Here is a 24,735-nt window from a genome sequence, read left to right as displayed (position 1 = left end):
CTTCCGAGCAGCAAGTTGTAGGTGGGTGGCACATTAACCACGTGGAAAAGGACGGAGTGCACCGAATAGTTGATGAACACCTCCAGGAATATCTTGCCCTTGGCCGTTTGACCATGATTGTCAAACCCATAGATAGTGATGGGATCCGGAATGTATTCTTCTTCCTTGATCCCTAGCGCTTTTGCTGTCATCTCGGGACATATATTGAGGTTGCTGCCTCCATCTACTAGCACATGGGGTACTGTCATTCCCCTTACCCAAACGACGATGTAAAGAGCATTATTGTGAAAGGAATGAGGCTTTGGAAGGTCCTCATCCGAGAAGGTAATTGATGCATTGGTCATGGCGGAGTTCACAATCTGCGCCATGTCTTCAGGAGTGGTACTGGGCTTAACCTTGATTTTCCTGAGTAAATCATCTAGTACTTGCTGATGCTTGCAGGAACTCTTGGCCAAGTCAAGAATGGAAACATTGGACAAAGTGGTCAGAGGTTTCTGACTTGTATTCTCCGGCTTGGGCTTGATGATTTGATTGAGAAAATCAGGAAGTCCCTTTGACTTGGGGGCTGACTTTACAGATGCTTCAGAGACTTTCATCTTGCCCAATGCTGAGATTAGATCCATCTTTTTAGGATCAGGAGTTGCTTGTCGTAGTACTGACACCTGGTGCTGAACCTGGAGATCTTGTGCAGAACACGGCTTGATGTGCTCATGCGGTAGAAATGGTTGTGCCGATACTACAGTTGTGGTGTGCGAAGGAAAAGGTTGCTTAAGAATGTCCATTTTTTCTTCTTCTTCTCCTTCTACCAATAAATTCTTGTCAATAAGATCCTGCACAATGTTCTTGAGAACGAAACAATGCTCAGTGTTGTGTCCCACTGTTCTGTGAAACTTGCAGAATTGATCCTTCCATTTCCCCATAGGCACAGGGGGATCAGCCAACCTTGGTAACTTGACCATCTCTTTTGACAGCATATACTCGAGCACATCCTCGAGTGTTTGGTCAAGAGGAGTAAACTTTCTGTCGTAACTCCATCCTTCATGTTTGGTCTTCTCACGCAGTTTTGGCCCTTGATCCTGTTGAGGAGGCTTGCTGTACTGAGGAGCAGGCTTTGCTTTCTGATCTTTGTTGTTTGAACTGCCTGAGTCGTAGCAGTAATCTTTCTTCTGTGCTTTGTACTGATTCTGACTGCTGTTGTTGTTGTTGTTGGCAGAATAGGTGAAGTGAGCTTTCTTCTTCTGCTCACCTTGGGAGTTGTTTTTGGAAAAAATGAAGCCTTCATAGACTCCATTTTTCACACTCAGTTCGAGCCATTCGGCTCGCTCAGTCAACTCAATGAAGGTTCTGGATGGCGCTGTGGAGATCAATCCTCTTAACGGCTGCGAAAAATTGTTGAGGATTAGGGACAATGCATGCCTTTCCGAGATAGGATCTCTCATCTTATTACAGGCTGATCTCCATTTGTGAATGAAGTCCCGTGCTTTTTCATTCTCATTCTGCCTTAAATTGCAGAGATGACTTAATGTAGGAAGCGCCTCTGTGTTGAACAAAATGCGTTCAATGAATAGATTCACAACTTTATCGAACTCCTTGAGCTCGATGGGGTTGATATGCTCAGCATACCACTTAGCTGCAACTCCTTCCAAGCTGCGGGGGAAGCATAGAAACAACGCTCGGTTATCCCTCTTGAACCTCGAGCATTCAGCAAAGAAAGTGGTGAGATGCGCTTTTGGGTCGCCAGAACCATTGAACTTGATGAATTTACGGGGAAGATTTTCCAGATCATCATCCCCTTCGAGGCCGTCATAGAAGTCCTCACTGGTGAAGACTTTCTTGCCCTTGTCGCGGGCTTGGAGATCTTTGACAACTCGGGCCATTTCCTTGAATTGCGCTTGCAAAGGTTCTTCTTTATCTCGGCTCTTTGATTTACGACTTTTACTTTGGCCACGTTTCTGAAATGCCGGAGGCACTTCATATTCTTCATCTGTATCTTCAATGGAGTCTGATTCATCTGAGATTTCCTCTGGCTGGATCCGCTTCTTGGGAGCCTTCTTACTCCTGCGACCATGGAACTTTTCTCTAAATGGATCCCTTTCTGAGCTGGTCCCGGGCTGTTCATTCATCATCTTATTCATCATTTTTCTGAACATGGCATACATTTGAGGGTCTATGCCGTCATCTTCTTGCTGCTGCTCTTGACTCCTTTCGGATCGGGGGGAACCCATCTCTTCTTCTGAGGCCGACGAGTACTGCGATGCCGTTGTTCTCTTGCCTGATCTTGTCTCAACCATCAAATGATATGTATGCTCTCTGTAGGGCAAAGATCTGATTAGATTCTGTAGGAATTGGTTTTTTTGGAAGAAAAATTTGTTGAAAATATGGTAGACAATTTGGAAAAGATATCCCATTACTAGGGACTGAGTCATCGCGGGAATCACGACAATTGTGTTGTTATTCTTTGAAAGAGAAATAAACAACGAAAATGCGCCTTGTTACCTAGGCGAGGTCGTCAAACCATCATAGAGAGAAAGAAAACTTTATTGAAATGAGAAAATTAAACTTTTATTGATCTTGACAAAGAGGTGGAGGACAAACAATTTGCCACCATTCACGATAATCAGCAGACACTCTAGGACCAGGAAAGAGTTTAAGAGAGACAAAAGAATCCCAGCTGTAGCGGGCAGAATGATATGCCCCGGACCATTGCGCGGAGGTGAGATCGAACTCTGCCATAGCTCCTGATAACAGTCGGGCTTCAACGTACTGCTGCCTTTGAGAGAACTGCCGAACACATCTCTCTGGTTGGTAATAAGTGCAGAAGAAAGGTCCCAGCAACTTGAACCGCTTGCCATAAGCGTAGGTATATCTGAGAGGAGATAGTTGTCGATCAAAATAGTCCCAAACGATGTCATCTTCTTGAATGTTGTTGATCATGGTTCGGTACTGCGATACTGAGAGAAGTTCTTGACCATTGTATCTGAAAGAGCTTGCTCGGGCCGGAACATGCTGGAAGAACCAAGACTGAAGTGCGTAGATGCATCCTTCAACTAAAATGGATTCTCCAAGTGAGAATCGAGTCAGACCTCGATATAGGAAGGCGAGCGCTGCCATGGCTATGGAGAGGCGATTGGTTTGCCGACTTCCCCATCTTCTCATGAGCTGGATTATCCTGATGTCCATGTAGTTTTGTCCATCTGGGAAGAAGGATAACCCTACGGTGCACAGAACCATTGCATTATGAATCCTTTCTTTAGCTGTTCTTGATAGCGAGCTGACTTCGACGAAGGTCCCGTACTGGCGGTACAACTCAAGTAGGTCAACATATTCATTTCCTTCCAATTGGATCAGAGGCCAAGATCGGCGGCCTGTCATACGAGCTAAGGAGTCTCGGGGGTCCAAACCCTTGACATTGATAAGGAATTGATGCTCTAATGGGTCTCCTGGTTGACCGGCTGGTTCTGGTAACCCCATGATTTCTGAAAATTCATCCATTAAGACGATCATTTCTCCCCATGGGAACCAGAAGGTGCACGTTCGAGGATTCCATTGCTCCGCCATTGCATGGATCAGGTTGCCATTGATGGTCTGCTTTCCGACTGCTGATGCCAGTTCTAATCTGCACTCGCTTAAATGGTCCGGGAACATTCGGGAAAAGCTTTTTAGCCAGAAATAGTACCACCGGGGAATGAAAGTTCCGGTGCTAAGGGCTCGATGTTCAGGATGACCTTGTCGCACCTCGTAGGAGATGTGACCTTCAGGAAAGATAGGATCGACTTGACTGGATGCCATCGAACTGAAAACAGAGAAAGACTCAGAATGAGACTTAGGAAAATGTGAGAAATTTTGAAAAATTTTGCAGGCAGGATAAAAATGCAGCTAGAAATTCGAGATCCAGTAGAAAGGTAGAATGTAAAATCGCCTGGAGTTTTGGAAAAAATGGGATATTTGGAAAAAATCATCCAGGGTTTGAGACAAAGATCTTGTGGAAAATAAGGATATTTTGAAAAAGACCTAATGAGTTAAAAAAACATTGGGAAATATAAAGAATGGAGAAAATCATACATACAATCACATCCTGCATAAACATTTATGCACATTCATCATTCCCTAAAAGGCTGACTCTAGATGCATCAATTTGAAAACAGCTGTAGGACCCTAATCCTAACTCTAAGTTCAGATCATCTTTGTCCAATCCAGTTATGCCGATATACTCGAACCGAAATCTGAGGTACGTGGCATAGAATTTCAACTCCGGTTCTAAGGTAAGGTTTTCCAACATCCTTGAGCGCCTACCGATATACTTCGGACTGTGGCCCGTGGTACGTGGTAGGGGGGTGTTAACCCAAATAGTTGGCCCAGTTGTGAGACTCTGTCCCGAACTAGGGTTCTGGAAGAGAGCCCAGCAACGTGAAGACCGGGTAATAATAGGTAATTGAGGTTTTAAAAAATGATCACATGCAAGAAATAGATGGCTCTAAGTCCTAGAGAGATAGACTTTTGAAAATCTTTTGAGGAAGCATACATTGTTTACATTCAGATCCTAAATTGAGGAGAGTTGTATTTAGACCTAAGTCTATATGAGCATGGAAATTTCTCCTCAATCTGGTCCTACCAAATCATGCCTAAGCTATATGCAATAAATGTCAGCTAGGTCAGAATCTAGGCTCCTAGGCTCACATGATATAAAAAGTAAAGAGCTGACATGTTGTGAACATAATTTCGATAATTGAACTAAGTCAAGCATAATTTAGGTCAGACAAGGACAGGTCCCATCTCGGTCGCCAAACCTGTTATCGTCGCAAAATTTCTCCCGTCTTCCCTTCCTTACGGAAGAGAGAGAGAGGAAAAATGCTTTCGCGCTTCAAACTTGACCGGATTTTGGAAATTGTTTTGAAATACTCGCCTCCGTTTTGAAAATTGCGGAAAAATCCATGGGATGGGGCTCGACCTGTCGGTATAAGGTTCGACCGTTCTTGCCGCCTTTAACAGGGGTAATCGAACCAAGGACCAAAATTGTGCTTGACTTAGTGAAATTGCCGAAATTGCGTTCTATCCTAAATGCACAGAGAATTCAGGCATGTGCTATGAGAATTTTGGGAAATGTAAATTGAAAAATATGATGTATGCTTAGAAAACATTTGGAATTGAAAAGCATTTCTCAGGAAAAAGATGGAAATCAATCTCTCAAGAAACTCAAACGAAGAAGGTTTGAAATCTCGAGAAAGTTTATAAAGAGTTGGAAAATCTTGAAGAAGTGATAATCTTGAGAAAGTTTAAATGAGAATCTCGGGAAAATCTTGAGAAAGTTTTATAAAGACTTGAAAAAATGAGAATCTCAGGAAAATTTTAAGAATTCTTGAGAAAATATGAACTTTTGAAAAGGAAAGCACTTGTTGAGAAAATGCAGACTTTGAGAATTTTCTTAAGAAAATGATAAGAAATTTATAGGAAAGATTCATTGGAGAAGGAAATTTAGAACTTAGGAAATTGAAATCCTGAGAATCTTGTCTTTGAAATGTCTGAAAATCAACTTTGATTTTTGAGAAAGATGAAAATTCCCTTTGAAAATGGATCTTAAGAAAATAACTTTTTAGGGAAAATCATAGGAAAACTTTGATTTGGAAAATCCAACTCCGAATATCATCATAGTTTCTTGAGAAAATCGATTCCATGAAGTGAAAACCTTTTGAGAGAATCATGAGGAAAACAAATGATGCAGATGATTTGAATGGAAGAATGCACTTTGAAAGGTTTTCTAAGAAATTTGTTGGAGAATGTGCATCAAGTCAAAATAAATCCTTCACATATCCTGACTGTGGCCATGAATATGTTCAGAGTTTAATTGATTTAATACACAAGATTTTGAAAAATTTAGAAATATGATGTGCATTTTCAAGATAGCCTAAGAGTGTAGGTTCAATGTGACTAGTAGAAAGATGATGGATCTGGGTCTCGTCCATATTCCGACTAGGGCCGTAAATATGGATTCCACCGAGTTCATCAACTCCCTAAGAGTTGGTGCACGTGCCATTCGTGAACATCCACAGTGCTTTTGAAATAAAATGCATGAATCATATAAGCAGGATATTGCATAAATTTAAACTATATGATATGCATCCTAGTTTAAGTAGAAAATTAAATCTCTTATTCCAAAATTTACATTATTACATCACTAAATAAATGAAATAAATAGAAATTGCAGATTTCAGCTCCTTCATTAGAATGTCCCTGCCAAACTGGAAATGGGGTTAGTGTAGACCTGTAGGTTTTTCCAGAGTATTCCAATAATATCCGGGAATTATTGGATTTATCCAGATATAAACCTAACCTCATATCTCCTTGCCATAAAAATAATTAAAATAACATGGATGCAAGAAAATACGAAAATAAGAGTTTTGACCTTTTGAAATCATGGTGAAATCGACTAAAATACTCCCATAAACTGATGACCTTGAAACAAATATATATATATATATATATATATATATATATATATATATATATATATATAGATATAGATATTATTTCAAATAGGGGTAAGGATAAATTGATCATGAGGTCTTATGGAATAGTGTCATGCAGGATAAGGTCCGAAAATCATAAGGGTTTCTAAAATCGAAACTGATAAAATGCTAGTCCATCACCAGAAATCATGAGATTTAAGGGAGCTTCGTTAATGAACAAAGCCACCGATTTTGCTTTGATAGATTTAAGATTCAAACAAACACTGGAAAAGCATAAATTTGAAAGAAAAAAAATTTAACATGAGTGAGCAATAGAAATATCGGTTTTCCTAGATTGATTGGAAAAGTATTAACTCTTTCGAAAATTAGGAAATATTAGCATCATACAACAACATCTGCAATAGGGTTTATACAAACTGTAGCAAAGGAAAGACACTAACTCATGTGCAGCCGTATGCACCTCAACTATTGGCACAGCCATATATAGTGACACAGCAACCTACTATCCTAATACATATAAATGGTGTTGGACCTCAACCATCTATGCATAAAAAAAAAAAAAACAATTAATGAAGAATCATAAGCACAGCCCAAGGGTCATTTCAACTGTAGACACAGCATTTGTCCATCCCAATCCGCATCCATGTCATACCCTCTTCAGGTTTATGCACCCAATGAGCAAATCTATTAGGATTCAATCTTCATCTTTTTGTAATAATAACAAAAACATTTAGCAGCATTCCAACTAAACAGAAATTTACCAAAAAGATCTGATTAATTTGACAAAAAACCATGAGATTTATCAATGGGCTAATATACTGCAGAGAGATACAAAGCTTTTCCTATAACTCAGTGAAACATCGATAGCTGCAATGGGGGGGGGGGGGGGCATTCACGACATCCATGGCTGGTAACACCACATCTTTTGAGTGAGGACCAAGCAGTCATACCATCTCACAACAGTGTATGGCTGTGTGAGTGAGAGACAGGGTTGACAATGGATCTGTAACCATATTACTTGTATACAACAATTTACTAGCATCTTTATAAGCTGAAACCTGAGACATCGTAAGTTCTGGTAACATGGATCCACCATTTCGAAGACTACCTTTAGTGCTATTGGCAGCAGTTGGGCTGGATAGTGCGGAACTCTGTGCTGACATGCGATTAGATGCAGGAACAGCCAATGGAAATGGAAGATCACGAGCTGATGGAGGATCCACTCCTGGACCTGACTGACACAGACACACCTATGCAGGCCTTATACATGTACACAATGCTATTGCACATGAAATCGTCTACGGAAAGGCAACCTTTTACAAGTTTTAACTTAGATTTTTTTTTTTTCCAGAGAAATCAAGAACCTTCAATCTGATGACACTAAGCTAAAAGACTAAGCACACGAATGAAAAGAGAGCTTGTGGAATTTAATCAACAAACAGAGATACAACGTATTTAAATAAAATATAAAAAAAATAAAAATCTGATAACAAATAACACAGGAGATCTGCTATTCTTATTGATATAGGGCATTGGAATGAGAGGTTCGGTCCATGAAAAGGACGAACCATCTCATCCAATTCATCTGATTGTAAAAGCCCTCCCATTGTCTCTTTTGAAATCGTTTGTAATGCTGAAGTTTAGACTGCTAATGGCCCTTCTCGACACTACCTTTTCTTCCAGCCGACGACAACAAGATCTGCATTAATAGATCTGAACAAAGGGAGGAAATGATGTAGACTTACCTTGGGGTCTCCTGGCCGATTGAATCCGTAAATGAGGATCCCAGGGATTGGTCCCTTTCTGTCTGGCTCCTGGTAGATTGTCACTGCAGGCTGGGCGTTCTTATACTGTTCCTTGTAACTTTATTGTAGAAAAATGGCAGAAAGAACAGATGAGGGGTCAAAGCAGTTTTGTCTGATGGGCAGGGAGGAAAGGAGGCGATGAGGGAAGCTCCAGAGATGAAAGAGGGTTCAACGATCTGCGATGGGCTCGCTGGAAAGGGGGGTCGAATCTTCAGAGGGGAGCAGAGGGTTTCTGCAAAGAGGACCTCCACAAGTCTTCTCCTGCTAGCCGAGAGGGGACTCCGTGAAGAAGAGGGTGCTGAAGGGTTAGGGAAAGAAATCCTGATCCCCTTTCGGATGGCCTAAGCCTCCCTTTTAAAAAAAATTCCGCCCTTTCAGGCAAATGCTCGGGCTTCTTTATGAAAGATAAGTTTTAAAAAAACTAACTTTTGAAAGTTTAAAAAAAATATCGCCATTTGAAAAGGGTGGGGCGGCATCTCCTTTTTTTTCAGAAAAACTTAGGTAAAACGAAATTTTTGGTAGGGTTTTACAGTGGTTCCCTTTGGGGGCTGAAAAGTAATAAATAAATAAAAAAATAAATAAATAAAATGAGTAAAAAAATGGATTTTGTTTTGGTAGTGCCACCCCAACTAAAAAAATTTCTTTCTTTTGGCAAAGAGTCTTAGTGGGGTGCCACCTACGTGGGCCCACTAAATATTTTATCAAGATTTAAATCAAAATAAAAGAATTTTATAAATCGGTGTCACTTCTGGATGGTCACTGTTTTAAAATTAGGAGAGATTTTTGAGAATTTGAGTGTGACCCCACCTCGAGGTGGGTCCCACATCATTTATTTGAAATTCGAGCCAAGTGAGATATATTTTGGAATTTTCATAATAGTAGGCTAGTTTTTTTTTGGAAAACACGAAGCAAAAATTTGGCTTGATTTCAAAACTTGGAAGAAATGGTTCTTCAGGGTGAAATTTTGAAAGTAGAGAAATTCGGAGCTCTTTTGTGGAAGTTTGAAATAAGATTTTATGAATTTTGAATTGTGTCCCCCCTCTCTTCAACTGGCGAAATTTTGAAATATTAAAACCATCCAGATTGTTTTCTTGAGAAAAATTTTCATAATTCGGGGTTCTGGGGGTAAAATGGGAAAGATTGATATTTTTGAAACCCCAGGGTTTTAAAGATCGATTTGAAAAAGTTTAAAATCAAATCTGGATTGACAATTTTGAAAATCAGGAGTTCTGGATCTCAAAATGACATGTTGTTCAGTGAAATGATGCAAAGTGTTCATGCAATGCTATGCAGAGACCCGTTTCAAGAAATGCTACTCTGAGCCAGGACTTGGAAATTCTATCTTTTTGCCCATAAAAGGATTTTGAAATTTTGCAATTTGAAGATGTCTCTGAACCTAAATATAGAAATTTTGAGGCTCAAGAGTAAAATTTAGGACTTTCTACCAGGTTCAATCTTTAAAAATGACTATTTTGCCCTTCATTGCTTCTGGAGAACTGAAATGTGCCGATTAAAGGCAATATCAAGAAGGTGAGTGAAAATTTGGGGTGTTTACAGTGCCACATAGTGGTTGTTCCTCTTGTTAAAGAGGGGTTAAACCTGAAGATTGGCCCACACCTCATAATCACAAACCTAGATGTTCTTTACAAAAGGCAAGATCGATAGCGAAGCAAACCACTTGTTCAGGCCCAAATACTTATAAAGTGTTTTGCCAACACTGGGAGAGACCAGTTTCACTCATCCCCTGTGTCATCCTCCATCTTCATACCCTTAAATCTTATGATGCAAGTTTTTTTATCAATTCTATTTAATAAGAATCGATGTTTAGATCATTTTTTATGAAAATATGAATTTTAAATAAAAAAAGTTTACATTTTGTCAATCATTAATTTTTGAATCACCAAAACATCATTTCAATGATTTAAACTCAGTCTTCACTAAATGAATGATATAGATTTGTGGAGTCTGATTTGATGAAAACAACTTGCATTAATGAAATCCCGAAGAGAGTACGAAGATAGGGATGATGTAAGGGATGACTGGAACCAATTCGACATTGGGGTGCCTCGATTGACAGTTTGTGCCATAACTCTCTCTCTCTCTCTCTCTCATATAGCTAAAGAGACAGAACCAAGGGGGTACATTTTATTGCCAATTTACACAACCGCAGTGGGCTTATTTATGATTCAATTTAAGTCATGCGCTGGCTTACATGAGAAATTTAACTTGACAACCTCCTCGTATTAAACGACATTATCGTGTGTTATCACTATCATCATCGTTATCCAGCCACCCCCATAACGTGTTTGTTATATTTGTGGTATCGATCTTCATGAACAACTAATCCTAACTTGCAGTTGCTATATTTTAGTGCTATCCAATACTCATGCAAGTGGCGATAACCTTCATCGGGTTATCTTCACAACCAATTCCTCTTATCGTGTAAATAGGCAGTTACTACATTTGGACCAAATGCAATAACATGGTTCTCTCATGGGTATTGAATTTATTGTCAAAGAATTTAACAAAAAGTGTGATTTATGGAGAAACATCCGCTGAGGTATGGAAAGAACTCCATGAACGTTTTTCTCAAACCAATGGACTAAGATTTTTTTAGATTTGTTGATCCATTGTGACTCTTTATCAAGATAATCTCTCTATCTCTAATTACTATAAAAAAAATAAAAATTCTATGGGACGAGTTATCAACACAACTGGCCATCCCTACATGTGTTTATGGTGCTTCTAAATCCCTCTCAGACTTCAACAAGAGAGACTTATAGATTTTTTAATGGGTCTCATTGAATCTTACGCTCCCATGAGGAGTCAGATTTTAATCATGGATCCATTGCCTAGTGTTAATAAAGCTTACAATTTACTATTGCAAGAAGAGAGGCAAAGAGACCTTAGGATAATGCCCATAGTCGAAAATAATGTGGCTGATGTAGATCATAGTGGGCGACAAAATCATTTTCTACAAAATAGCCTCTGCTTCAAAGGTAAAGGGCAAAGAGAACGCTCAAAATGTGACCATTATGGAAAATTGGGGCAAACTAAGGATCGCTGCTACCACATTCACAGTTTTCTAGCAAAACCCACTGGTTTTACCAATCCACGTGTTGGCACCTCAAATGGGGAAAATCATCAATCTCAATCTTTTGCAGCACAGATTCAGTCTGAGGTAACTCTTTTGACCAACAATCTAGCCCCTCAGCTTACCATGGACTAATACAACATGTTCTTATCTCTCATATCAGAAGGTAAAGAGCCTATGGTGAACATGACAGACAATCACTTTGCCAACTTAACCCATTCTTTTTCTAATATGAGGATTCTTGACTCTGGAGCCAGCAATCATATGTGCAGCTCATTAAACACATTGTCTTCTATTCAACCCCATTATTCACAACTTGTTAGACTTCCCAATGGCACACTCTCTAATGTGACCCATATTAGAAAGGCTATCATTTCTCTAGACATCACACTCAATCATGTCATTTATGTACCATCTTTTAAATTCAATTTAATATCCATTAGCAAACTTTCTGAATCTTTAAATTGTGAAGTTCACTTTTTTGTTGCTCATTGTGAAATACAGAACCATCGATTGAAGAGGATGATTGGTATGGGTAAAGTACATGCAGGCCTATACTACCTAGAGATTGAGCCAAATTATATTGCTGCTACCTCCACTAACCAAATGCAATCCTTCGATTTATGGAATTGGCGATTAGGACATCCATCATATCAGTGTTTTAGACATTTGTCTCAACACAATGATATAATTTTCTTTAACAAATGCCAATGCAATATATGTCCATTAGCAAAACAAACTCATTTACCTTTCTCTGATAGTGACTTGTGTTCTTCCTGTGTTTTTTATATAATTCATATTGATATTTGGGGAAGATATCTCATTCCTTCCATCACTGGTGGGCATTACTTTATCACTATCGTGGATGATCTTTCATGTATCACATGGCTCTTTTTAATGTACTTCAAATATCAAATTAAAGCGTTGTTTTAGACTTCCATCAATATGATTAAAGTGCAATTTAACTCACAAGTTAAATGTATTAGGTCTGATAATGGTTCTGAATTCTTTTCTCATGATATGCAAAATTTTCTTTATACCAATGACATATTACAACAACATTCTTGTGTTTCAACGCCCTAACAAAATGGAGTAGTTGAATGCAGCATAAATACCTTCTAGAAGTTGCAAGAGCCTTGAGATTTCAAAAACAAATACCTATCAAATTTTGATGTGAATGCATTCTCACGACAGCCTACTGAAGAGTTTTTTTATTACCCAGTTCAGGATCTAATGAAGAGTTTTTTAAAACGCCGTATGAGATGTTATACCAATCTAAACCAAAATACCAACATTTAAAGGTCTTTGGTTGTTTGTGTTTGGTCCACAATATCAATTACAAACACAAGTTTGATGCCCGTGCATGTAAATGTATTTTCGTGGGATATCCTCATGGACAAAAAAGGATATAAAGTTTTTGATCTTTAAAATCAAATTATCTTTGTGAGTCGCGATGTCATCTTTCTTGAAAAGGTGTTCTCCTTCCATTCACATATTGAGAAAACTCTTAGTGATCATGTCCTACCCACTTCTATTCTAGATAATCAAGATCCAAAGACCACCTCATCCGATCCAGTGACCCATACATACCATAAAATTGACTCTCTTCCAATGAACCTATCAAACCAATGCAGGAGATCTACCAGAGTTAAGACCAGACCCGTGTACCTAAATGATTACCAATGTTCACAAGCTGCACTTTACGCATACACGTCTAACTCTAAGGTAAAGAACTCCTCTTTTCCACTTTCACATTATCTCTTCTTTTCTCAATTTTCAAAAAAACATGTAGCCTTCTTGATTTCTATATCTTTTCATGATGAACCAAAGGATTACCAAACTACCATGAAAGATAAGAAATGGTATGAGGCCATGAGAGCTGAGGTCAAGGCATTGGAAGAAAATAAAACCTGGACCCTTGACACCTTGTCTTTAGAAAAGAAAGCGATTAGAAATAAGTGGGTTTTCAAGTACAATTTTGATGGCTCTATTAAAAGATACAAGGCACGTTTGGTGGCAAAGGGATACACACAACAAGAAGGGTTAGACTACCATGATACTTTTTCCCCAGTTGCTAAACTTGTCATGATAAGGTACTTATTATCAGTTGCTATCATTTTTAATGGGCTCTTGTATCAATTAAATATCAATAATGCCTTTTTACATGGCGACCTGGATAAAGAAATCTATATGAAACTACCATCCAGATATACGACACAAAGGAAAAAGTGGTTTGTCCCCTTAACAAGTCTCTTTATGGACTTAAACAGGCATCCTGCCAATGGTTCACCAAATTTTCTCAAGCTCTCAAACATGCAGGTTTCAAGCAATCTTTGGTTGATGATTCTTTGTTTTCCTTGATAAAGGAAACCAAATGGATATTTGTCCTTGTCTATGTGGATGCCATCATTACTGAGAATGATGATCATCTCACTTCTAAAGTAAATGTCTTTCTTCATGAGCAATTTTACATTAAAGACCTGGGTAAATTAAAGTATTTTCTAGGAATTGAGGTTGCTCGCTCACAACATGAAATATTCTTGAACCAAAGAAAATATGTTTTGGATCTATTGAAAGATGCAGAGTATCTCAGATCCAAACCCATTGACATTCCGATGGGGCAACACTTAAAGTTGGCTCATGATTGCACAACCCTCGTTTGTAAAAGCCAAATACAGATCCATGGCCATGGCCACTAGTGAAGTCATTTGGTTAAGATATTTACTACGTGATCTTGGTTATATTGTGACAATCAGTCTGCCTTACATATTGCGGCAAACCCTATCTTTCATGTGCATACCAAGCACATCGAACTTGATTGTCATTTTATCATAGAAAAGCTTCAGCCGGGGGGTCATTTTCACTCAGTTCGTTCCTAGCAAGGATCAACATGCAGACATCTTCACCAAGTCACCTAGCCAAGACCATCTTACCTATCCACTTGTTAAGTTGGGCTTGATGGAACCTCAAGCACCAACTTAAGGGGGAGTGTTAAACTGCATTATCATGCCTTATCGCTATCATCATCGTTATCCAACCACCCTCATAACGTGATTGCTACATTTGTGCTATGAATCTTCACGGACAGCTAATCCTAACTTGTGGCTGCTATGTTTTAGTGCTATCCAATATTCATGCAAGTGGCGATAACCCTCAGCGGGTTATCTTCACAACCAATTCTTCTTATCGTGCAAGTGCAAATAGGCAGTTGTTACATCCATCTGCTCAACTTTATCGCAAGATGTACCTTTTCCACTTTTTCACCTTTTTTGTTGTAACTTTTTCACTTTCGTTGGTGTTGGTTTTAGTCATGTATGTATATGGAACACGTTTCATGTTTCCAGCTTGAAATAAAGTAAAGTAAACCAGTTTTACACCTTCAAATACTGGACCATTGTCATCACTGTCATCACGTTTCTCTTAATACCCCCATGCTGAAAGCAAAAACCTATGCATACCTCGTGTTTCACTTTTAAACCCTCCACCCGAGGAGGATCCTATAATACAAACGGCCCCACTTTACCCTTTTCTCATTCTCTCCTTTCATCACTCATTATTCCTATTATTCATATACTTATCTTCCTAGAAAGAGCAGAGAAGCATAGGCTTGGCAGAGGAGCCACTGCTCATGCACCCAAAATTAAAAACGCTTTTGTCGTAACCACACAGTAAAAAAAAAGAGGCATCACTACCCGTCCACCCCCGACTCTGAATCGTAGGCCTTGGGCGTCGCCGTCGGATCGTCAGCCGACGGTGACATTAAGTTGGCTAACCGATTGTACTGCTGCACCACCAAGACGGAGGCCGTCATAGGGGACTCCGATAACGCCAGCAGAGAGCCCACCGGCCCCAGCTCCGGCGAGTCGCTCCTCTCCGTCAGAGCCTCGCACCGGGATGACCTGCCAACCAGGAAGAGGTTGCAGCCACAATGCCGGACCTGCTAGCCACCTCCTTCTCCACGTAGTCGATGGACTCCGGGGAGAGGAGCTTGCCCTTGAACTCCGCCAGGAACTCCTCGTCTGATGAATGCTCGTCACCGTCGATGGAGATCCTGACGGTACCCTGGCGGGCCGTGACGAACTCCGGCAGCAGGAACCGGACGACGGTGACCCTGATCCCAGGGTGCTCGGCCATCCGGATGTCGTAGGCGAGGGCCTCACGGTCATCGGGGCCGCCGAAGAAGAGGACTATAACAGAGTGGGCGACGTTGCTGGCAGAGATGTGGGTGGCGCCTCCGAGGCCACGGTCGACGAGGATGGCGACGAAGCAGGGAGCGTTCTCCAGTACCCTGACATTGACAGAGCGAAAGCCGACGGCGGAGGGCTCGAGCGTGCCGTCGAAGCGCTGGTGCTTGTGGTAGGGGAGGAGGATGATATCGGCACGCTTCTGCTCGGTGCTGGTGCAGATGTCCTCGTGCATGTCGGCGAGGTCAGAGATGGCGGTCATGGGGCAGACGGAGACGCTGCCGAGCTGCTGGTAGGCCTCGAAGGCGACGATGATCTGGTCGCAGTCGGGGCAGACCTTGTTTCAGAAGGGGAGGCCATTATTGCGGGTCCTGTGGCACATGAGGATGGCCAAGGGCCGCTCCGACAGCTCCAGCAGGTGCATGGCGTAGACGCAGACGGGCTGCCTGCTGCGCATCCCTCGCGATGCCTCGATCAGGTTGATGATGGTGGGCACGTTCTGGATGCTGTGCAGGCAGGCGAGGATGCGAAGCTGGCTCTCCGGACTCCACCTCTGGATCGTCCGGTGGTTGTACGGTGACGCCTTCCGGGCTGGCTTGTAGAAGGCCGTCACCAGCGGGGTGGTGATGAAGGTGGTGAAGAGGGCCATCAGCACCATGATGGCGAACGTTTGGTCGTTCAGCACCTGTTGTTGTGTTACCCACACACACACACACACAAAGGCGTGCAAAGGTCAAAAACAAAAAGCCTCATGAATGAACAGTGATTGACACATGCTCCTCATTATTATCGATACATTTTTACTACCTTAACAAGCAAAAGCATATGATAGCACACGTGGCTCCTTGAGAGCAAGCTAGAACATTAAGCTTATTCTTGTAACAAAAGATTTGGGATTTGACTCGAAGCATGGCAACGAACATTAGAACAGAAGGGTAACAAGTTGAACCAATCTAAAATACGAATTCCTACACATTCCTTTGAGTAGAGACTAAATGGCACTCTTAGAGGTAGATCACTCTTTACCGAGGGTGGTGTATGTTCGCCCCCGATGATTCACTGAATCCCACGTCTGTGTTCAGGGCTTTGAATGAGCACCACGTATACAAGCACATGGGGCTCGTATTCCCGTGTATGTTGACATAACTTTGCATCGGACTCTGGTGTTGTTGCAAAGACTTAAGTACCCTTTCTTGCTATTCTTCTCATAAAGTGATGGTTTGAGAAAATGACAAAAATGCCCTTCATTCAAAAAAGAAAAAACAAACAGTTTAAAAAAGGACAAACATGTCCTCCATCCAGAAAGTCGAGGATGATGTTGACTCTTCAAAGTCTTCTTCTTCTTTCTCCGTTCAAAAAAAGGACAAACATGTCCTCCATCCAGAAAGTCGAGGATGATGTTGACTCTTCAAAGCCTTCTTCTTCTTTCTCCGTAAAACACTGCAAAACCCTCTCTCTCTCTCTCTCTCTCTCTCTCTCTCTCTCTCTCTCTCTCTAGAGAAGAAATCAAAGAAGGCAAAGAGTTCTCCCTGGAGAAGGCCATGAACATCAACCCTCTCACTCTCTCTCTCTTCCCTCTCTACTTTTGTGCACATCCAATAGACGATCCTACATTGCTCCATCGCCATCTTCTTCTTCTTCCTTCTCCGTAAAACACGGTAAAACCCTCTCTCTCTCTCTAGAGAAGAAATCAAGGGAGGCAAAGAGTTCTCCCTGGAAAAGGCCATGAACATCAACCCTCTCACTCTCTCTACTTCTGTGCCTGATTTAGAGTTTTTGCCCTTACAGGAGGGGGGTCCGGGGGCTCCCCCCCGGCGCGGATCCCACTGGCGGGGGGGCTCGGGGGGCAGCGCCCTCCGGACCAAAATTTTTTTGGGCCTTCCAACAACGATTTGTAGTATTATCGGGCTTTCCTACAGCAATTTGTAGTATTTTTGGGTCTCCAACGAAACGCTATAGTGATTTGAGGAAGACACTACAAATCGCAAATCGCTATAGCGATTTGTAGTGTCTTCCGTAAATCGCTATAGCGATTTGTAGTGTCTTCAGCAAATCGCTATAGCGATTTGTTGTGTCTTCAGCAAATCGCTATAGCGATTTGTAGTGTCTTCCGCAAATCGCTATAGCGATTTGTAGATTCTTCTGCAAATCGCTATAGCGATTTGTAGTGTCTTCCGCAAATCACTATAGCGATTTGTAGTGTTATTCAGTAAGCAAATCGCTGTAAATCGCTACCCGAATTAGGTCAAACTTGTGAGGGTCATATCTCCCTAACCGGAGGTCATATTCCAAATCCGTAAAAAGTGGTGTCTTTGTTATTGAGTCTAGTTTATTTCTGTAAATTTTCAGCGATTTCTATTGTCATTTCATTCCTCATTTTAACTAAAAACCAGACCCCTATTATTTTGTGTTATTTGAGTTGCACAACACCATTCTCGCTTGACATCCACATCTTGATTTTGGCATGCTCCTTGTTGGATTTTCCATTAATTTCTTCTAATCAGGCTCTAAGAAAGTCAATGTGCATTTTTTGACCACGACATCCGGGACCCATGCCAGGGAGAGCCCCCGGACCCCCCTCTTGTAAAGGCAAAAACTCTAAATCAGGCTCCACAACGAATCAAGTTGAACGATGCTACCCACGCTGGGAGGAGCCCCCAAACCCTCCTCCTATAAGAGCAAAAACTCTAAATCAAGCTCCACAATGAATCAAGTTGAATGATGCTATCCAGGTTGGGAGGAGCCCCCAAACCCTTCTCCTATAAGGGAAAAAACTCTGAATCAGACTCCACAACTCATCAAGTTGAATGATGCTACCCACGCTGGGAGGAGCCCTCAGACCCCCCTTTCTGTAAGGGTAAAAACTCTGAATCAGACTCCACAACTCTTCAAGTTGAATGATGCTACCCACGTTGGGAGGATCCCCCAGACCCCTCTCCTGTAAGGGCAAAAACTCTGAATCAGGCTCCACAACGAATCAAGTTGAATGATGCTACCCACGCTGGGAGGAGCCCCCAAACCCTCCTCCTGTAAGGGTAAAAACTTTGAATCAGGATCTACAACTCATTTAGTTGAATGATGCTACCCACGCTGGGAGGAGCCCCCAAACCCTCCTCCTGTAAGGGTAAAAACTCTGAATCAGGCTCCACAACAGTCAATGTGTAGGTCAGCCGGTGCTTGATGGAGCAATGTAAGATCTTATGTTGGATGTGCATAGAAGCAGAAAGAGAAGGGAGAGAGAGAGAGTGAGAGGGTTGATGTTCATGGACTCCTCTAGGGGAGATTTCTTTCTCAGATAATTCTGCAGTGCAGATACTGGGTCTTAAATAATCATCTTTGGGGCACTTAAGTCTTTACAACCACTCCTTTTCAAGAATCGTCATTTTTTTTGGCACCAATGGAGGAGAGGGTACTTAAGTCTTTGCAATTGCATCAAACTCCAATGCTAATTAATGCTGACAAACATGGGGATACGAGACGCACATGCTTACATACGTGGTGCTCTTTGGGACCCCCGAACATGAGATGTAGCTAACTGCCCTGTTCGGGGGGGGAACATATAACCTGCTTTGCTCTTTACCCATAGATTGTGATGGCTACACAAACCCATCAGTCAAGCCATAAAATAAAGTTAACTGAACACGCTAAAAGTGACGCAAAAAAAAAGGGAAAAATTCCTGTGAAGAGTTTTGAGAATCAAGAGAGGATTGTTAAGAAAGTGTGGTGTGACAGACTGACAACTTATAACTTATAAAATCTCCTAATCAAGAGCCATAGTTGTTCAAACATAGTGTAGTACCATGAGAAGCTGATTTTTTACTAATCAATAAACAAAGATACCGACGAATAATGGATGAAGTCATCGTCATGATGATGAACAACATCCACGGTAGGGAATTCTCCTGAATCTTGAGCCGTTCAGATAGAGTCAACACCATACAGTTCTAACATCTCCACCGTTCGTCGATCTCATCTAAGCGTACGTCCTCTATGTGCAAGTGATGGAGCCCACCATGAAGGTGCTGATGACATTCATCATTGGCAGCCATGATAGTTAGTGGCTGTTGACCCCAACAATGGACGGTGGGGATGTTAGGGCGTTTTGATAGATTGGAGTTATAATAATGTGATGAGACATGTAATGGTTTACCTGCCTATCCTTGTCGATGTTGAGGATGATGAGCTCAATGAGTCCTTTGGTGTTCATGAGGAGGCCGAGCGCAAGGGCCTCTCGGAAGGGCAACCTACAGAGCATGGAGACGACGAAGGTGCCAAAGATCTTGCCGAAGCAGGCGGTGATGATGAAGAGCACGAGGAAGGCCCAGGATAGCCCCCCCACGGATGGTGGCAACATCGGTCTTGAGCCCGCTGGACACGAAGTATAGGGGCAGGAAAAGGCTGGAGACGAGGTCCTCAATCTTCTCCACCAGCACCCGGGCGAAGGGCCCATCCTTGGGTATGATGACGTCGACGATGAAGGCCCCGAAGAGCGTGTGTATCCCGATGGTGTCCGTGAGGAACCCCGCGGCCAGCACCAGCGTGAGCATCGCGCAGATGTAGATCTCCTTGACGGGCTCTCCCTCGGGGCACCTGCTAGCCATCCACGCGAGCATTGGCCAGACGGCCACCACCATGAAGGTGACTAACCCGATGCCGAGGAGGAACACCCACAGGGATATGAGCGGGGACTTGCCGGAGCTCGAGAGCACGATGGCAAGCGTCAGGAGGATCCATGTGGCGACGTCGTTGACGGCCGCAGCCGACATCGCCATCCAGCCAACGTCAGTGGTGAGGAGCTTGAGCTCGGCCAGGATGGGGGCCAGTACGGGGAAGGCAGTGATGGAGAGGGCGATGCCCATGAAGACAAGGAAGGGTGGGCCGTCCACCCCTTTGTTAATGGTGTGATTCAGCACGAACGACGTGCCTATGCCCAGCACCAATGGCAGGCTGATCCCCGCCACCGCGATTTCCACCACCTTCCTCCTCGTGCGACGGATGGCCTTTGGATCGAGCTCGAGCCCCACCAGAAACAGGAAGTAGAGCAGCCCCACGTTGGCGAAGCAGGTTATATGTTCCCCCCCCCCCCGAACAGGGCAGTTAGCTACATCTCATGTTCGGGGGTCCCAAAGAGCACCACGTATGTAAGCATGTGCGTCTCGTATCCCCATGTTTGTCAGCATTAATTAGCATTGGAGTTTGATGCGATTGCAAAGACTTAAGTGCCCTCTCCTCCATTGGTGCAAAAAAAAATGACGATTCTTGAAAAGGAGTGGTTGTAAAGACTTACCCCGAAGATGATTATTTAAGACCCAGTCTCTGCACTGCACGATTATCCGAGAAAGAAATTTCCTCTGGAGGAGGCCATGAACATCAACCCTCTCACTCTCTCTCTCTCCCTTCTATTTTTGCTTCTATGCACATCCAACAGAAGATCCTACATTGCTCCATCAAGCACCGACTGACCTGCACATTGACTGTTATGGAGCCTGATTCAGAGTTTTTACCCTTACAGGAGGGGGGTTTTGGGGCTCATCCCAGCGTGGGTAGCATCATTCAACTAAATGAGTTGAAGATCCTGATTCAGAGTTTTTACCCTTACAGGAGAGGGGTCTGGGGGCTCCTCCCAGCGTGGGTAGCATCATTCAACTTGAAGAGTTGTGGAGTTTGATTTAGAGTTTTTGCCCTTACAAAAAGGGGGGTCTGAAGGCTCCTCCTAGCGTGGGTAACATCATTCAACTTGAAGAGTTATGGAGTCTGATTCAGAGTTTTTACCCTTACAGAAGGGGGGTCTGAGGGCTCCTCTCAGCGTGGGTAGCATCATTCAACTTGATGAGTTGTGGAGCTTGATTTAGAGTTTTTGCCCTTATAGGAGGAGGGTTTGGGGGCACCTCCCAACGTGGATAGCATCGTTCAACTTGATTCGTTGTGGAGCCTGATTCAGAGTTTTTGCCCTTACAGGAGAAGGGTTTGGGGGCTCCTCCCAGCGTGGGTAGCATCGTTCAACTTGATTCGTTGTGGAGCCTGATTTAGAGTTTTTGCCCTTACAGGAGGGGGTCCAGGAGGTCCCCCCGGCATGGGTCCCGGGTGTCGTGGTCAAAAAATGCACAGGGTGTCGTGGTGAGAAAGACATATGTTTGTTCCAAGAAAGGTTCGAAGAAATCAATGGAAAATCCAACAGGGAGCATGCGAGAATCAAGATGTGGATGTCAAGCGAGAATGGTGTTGTGCAACTCAAATAACACAAAATAAAAAGGGTCTGGTTTTTAGTTAAAATGGGGAATAAAATGACAATAGAAATTGCTTAAAATTTACATAAATAAATTAGACTCAATAACGAATACACCATTTTTTACGGATTTGGAATATGACCACCGGTTAGGGAGATATGGCCCTGACAAGTTGGTCCTAATTCGGGTAGCGATTTACAACGATTTGCTTACTGAATAACACTATAAATCGTTGTAGCGATTTGCGGAAGACACTACAAATCGCTATAGTGAGATCCAAAAACACTATAAATCGCTATAGCGATTTGCAGAAGACAGTACAAATCGCTATAGTGAGATCCAAAAACACTATAAATCGTTATAGCGATTTGCGAAAGACACTACAAATCGCTGTTGAAAAGCTGGATAACACTATAAATCGTTGTGGGGCTCATTGGAGACCCGAAAATACTATAAATCACTGTAGGAAAGCCCGATAACACTACAAATCATTGTAGGGATCCGCGCCGGGGGGAGCCCTCGGACCACCCTTTTGTAAGGGCAAAAACTCTAAATCAGGCTCCACAACGAATCAAGTTGAATGATGCTACCCACGCTGGGAGGAGCCCTCAGACCCCCCTTCTGTAAGGGTAAAAACTCTGAATCAGACTCCATAACTCTTCAAGTTGAACGATGCTACAGTCAGTGTGAAGGTCAGTCGGTGTTTGATGGAGCAATGTAGGATCGTCTGTTGGATATGCACAAAAGTAGAGAGAAGGGAGAGAGAGAGTGAGAGGGTTGATGTTCGTAGCCTTCTCCAGGGAGAAATCTTTGCCTCCCTTGATTTCTTCTCTAGAGAGAGAGAGGGTTTTACAGTGTTTTACGGAGAAAGAAGAAGAAGACTTTGAAGAGTCAACATCATCCTTGACTTTTTGGATGGAGGACATGTTTATCCTTTTTTTGAACGGAGAAAGAAGAAGAAGACTTTGAAGAGTCAACATCATCCTCGACTTTCTGGATGGAGGACATGTTTGTCCTTTTTTTGAACTGTTTGTTTTTTCTTTTTTGAATGAAGGGCATTTTTGTCATTTTCTCAAACCATCACTTTATGAGAAGAATAGTAAGGGTACTTAAATCTTTGCAACAACACGAGAGTCCGATACAAAGTTATGTCAACATACACGAGAATACGAGCCCCATGTGCTTGTATACGTGTTGCTCATTCAAAGCCCCGAACACACACGTGTGATTCAGTGAATCATCAGGGGGGCATACACCACCCTCTCCCACATTGGCGACCGTGTCCAGCACCGTAAGGCTCCGCTTCGGGAACACCGCGTGCAGGTACGTCATATTGCGCCCCAGCGCCGACGGTCCCAATAAGATGCCTCCCTGCAGTTTTAGTTAATAACCGACCATCAAGCTGCCTCCTTTTTCCTTTTTTTAATAATCATCCCAAAGCACTGAACTTGCAGTTGCATCATCCAACTCATGAGACATGATTAATTCAGCAGTGACCCAATAACAATCAGATTCACTACGAAGAAACAAAAGACAAACCTATGGTTGTGATCAGACGACCAAAATGATGGAGAGGAAAGAGCAAGTAAAGTTGATGGTTGACCCTCGGGCGGAAGGAGACAAACATGAACGCCAACTATTGTCTACGGATTCTAGACTCCCATGAGAGAGAGAGAGAGAGAGGTGTGGGTTTCACTTACATTGATCTGGGCGATGACGCGGGGCTGGCGCATGGGCTTGAGGAGGAAGGCGAGGGCGCGGGTGATGACGACGACGACAACGAGGAAGATCTGGACGATGAGGAGGGGGAGGGCGTGGTTCAAGGGGTTGCCGTCTTGGAAGGCCCCGTTCGATGTCGCTGACATCGGCTTCGGGCATGACACGTTCGCCATTTGCCTTCCCTCTTGTTCCCTCTTTCCACCCGATCGAGATGACACGACTCGAAGACTCTCTCTCTCTCACTCGATCCTTGCAAAACATGGAAACAGGGAAAACGGGATCTTAGAAACTCTGTCAAGAAGAAGGGGAAGGCGGACGACGAATTAAATACCGCGAAAACCACAAAATATGAAAATTAAGAGAGAATTGTAGTTTGGTTTGGAGAAATCATCAATTCGATCACCAGAACTAAAAATTTATTTTCTTATATAAAGAACATTATACAGAAAAACCTGAAACATCAGCAAATGATTCACATCAATTTGCGGAAGAAGAAAACGATTTTCTTAGGATTTATAGAAAGAAAGAAGAGATGTCAAGAAATTCAAAACCGTAAACAGAACTTTTGAATTGATAAAAAAGAAGATGGAAATTTTGAATGGTTGAGACTAGTAACGCGATCTCAAAAGTCTCTCTCTCTCTCTCTCACCAACAAAAACCTTCAAGAAGATAATCTCGGAAGTTCTTATTTTTGGATAACCAAGGAAAAATTGCTTCGTTCGTAATTCAAGAACGACTAACAAAAACAAACAGCCATAAAAATTCATAACATCAACTATTCATTCACATGAGAATTCAACAAAACAATCCAAAAATCGACCAAAGTAACAAGAATCCCTCCACCGAAGAGAACAAAAACAATAAAAACTTTAAAAGAAAAGGAAAAGAAAGAAAACCACCTATCCCAAAGTGGAAAAGGAACGAAGGAAATAACAAAGAAACCTGAAGAGCACCTCCTTCCTTGTTCCCTCTCCTCTCCAATCGAGACAGAAAGAGGGAAAACCTGAAAGGAGAACAATCAAAATCCAGTCAAGCAGATAGCAGCAGACGCGCTCGGAATAGCCACGCCAATTTTCGGCCAAACAAGACGGCGGAAAACCGGATGGTTGCGGTTGCCGACGGGAGAAGGTTAGGGGATCAAATCCCCAAAGCGGAAAGACTCACTCAGGGCTGGAGTTCGGGAGCAAATCTCTTTCGCTTTTCTTCACTCTCCTGCCTCGCTTCCAACTATCCTTTCTCTCC

At 42.5% G+C, this 24,735-nt stretch overlaps 1 pseudogene; it reads right to left on the bottom strand.

Annotated features, from left to right (window-relative positions):
- Positions 1–7,408: 7,408 nt before the first annotated feature.
- LOC149821126 (cation/H(+) antiporter 19-like) lies at positions 7,409–23,670 on the bottom strand (annotated as a pseudogene).
- Between the last annotated feature and the right edge of the window lie 1,065 nt (positions 23,671–24,735).

This window comes from Nuphar pumila, chromosome 12 (genome assembly GCF_984573655.1).
Source record: "Nuphar pumila chromosome 12, dmNupPumi1.hap1.1, whole genome shotgun sequence".
NCBI lineage: Eukaryota > Viridiplantae > Streptophyta > Magnoliopsida > Nymphaeales > Nymphaeaceae > Nuphar > Nuphar pumila.
The sequence above is the reverse complement of the archived record's forward strand: the minus strand, read 5'-3'. Positions and strand labels throughout refer to the sequence as shown.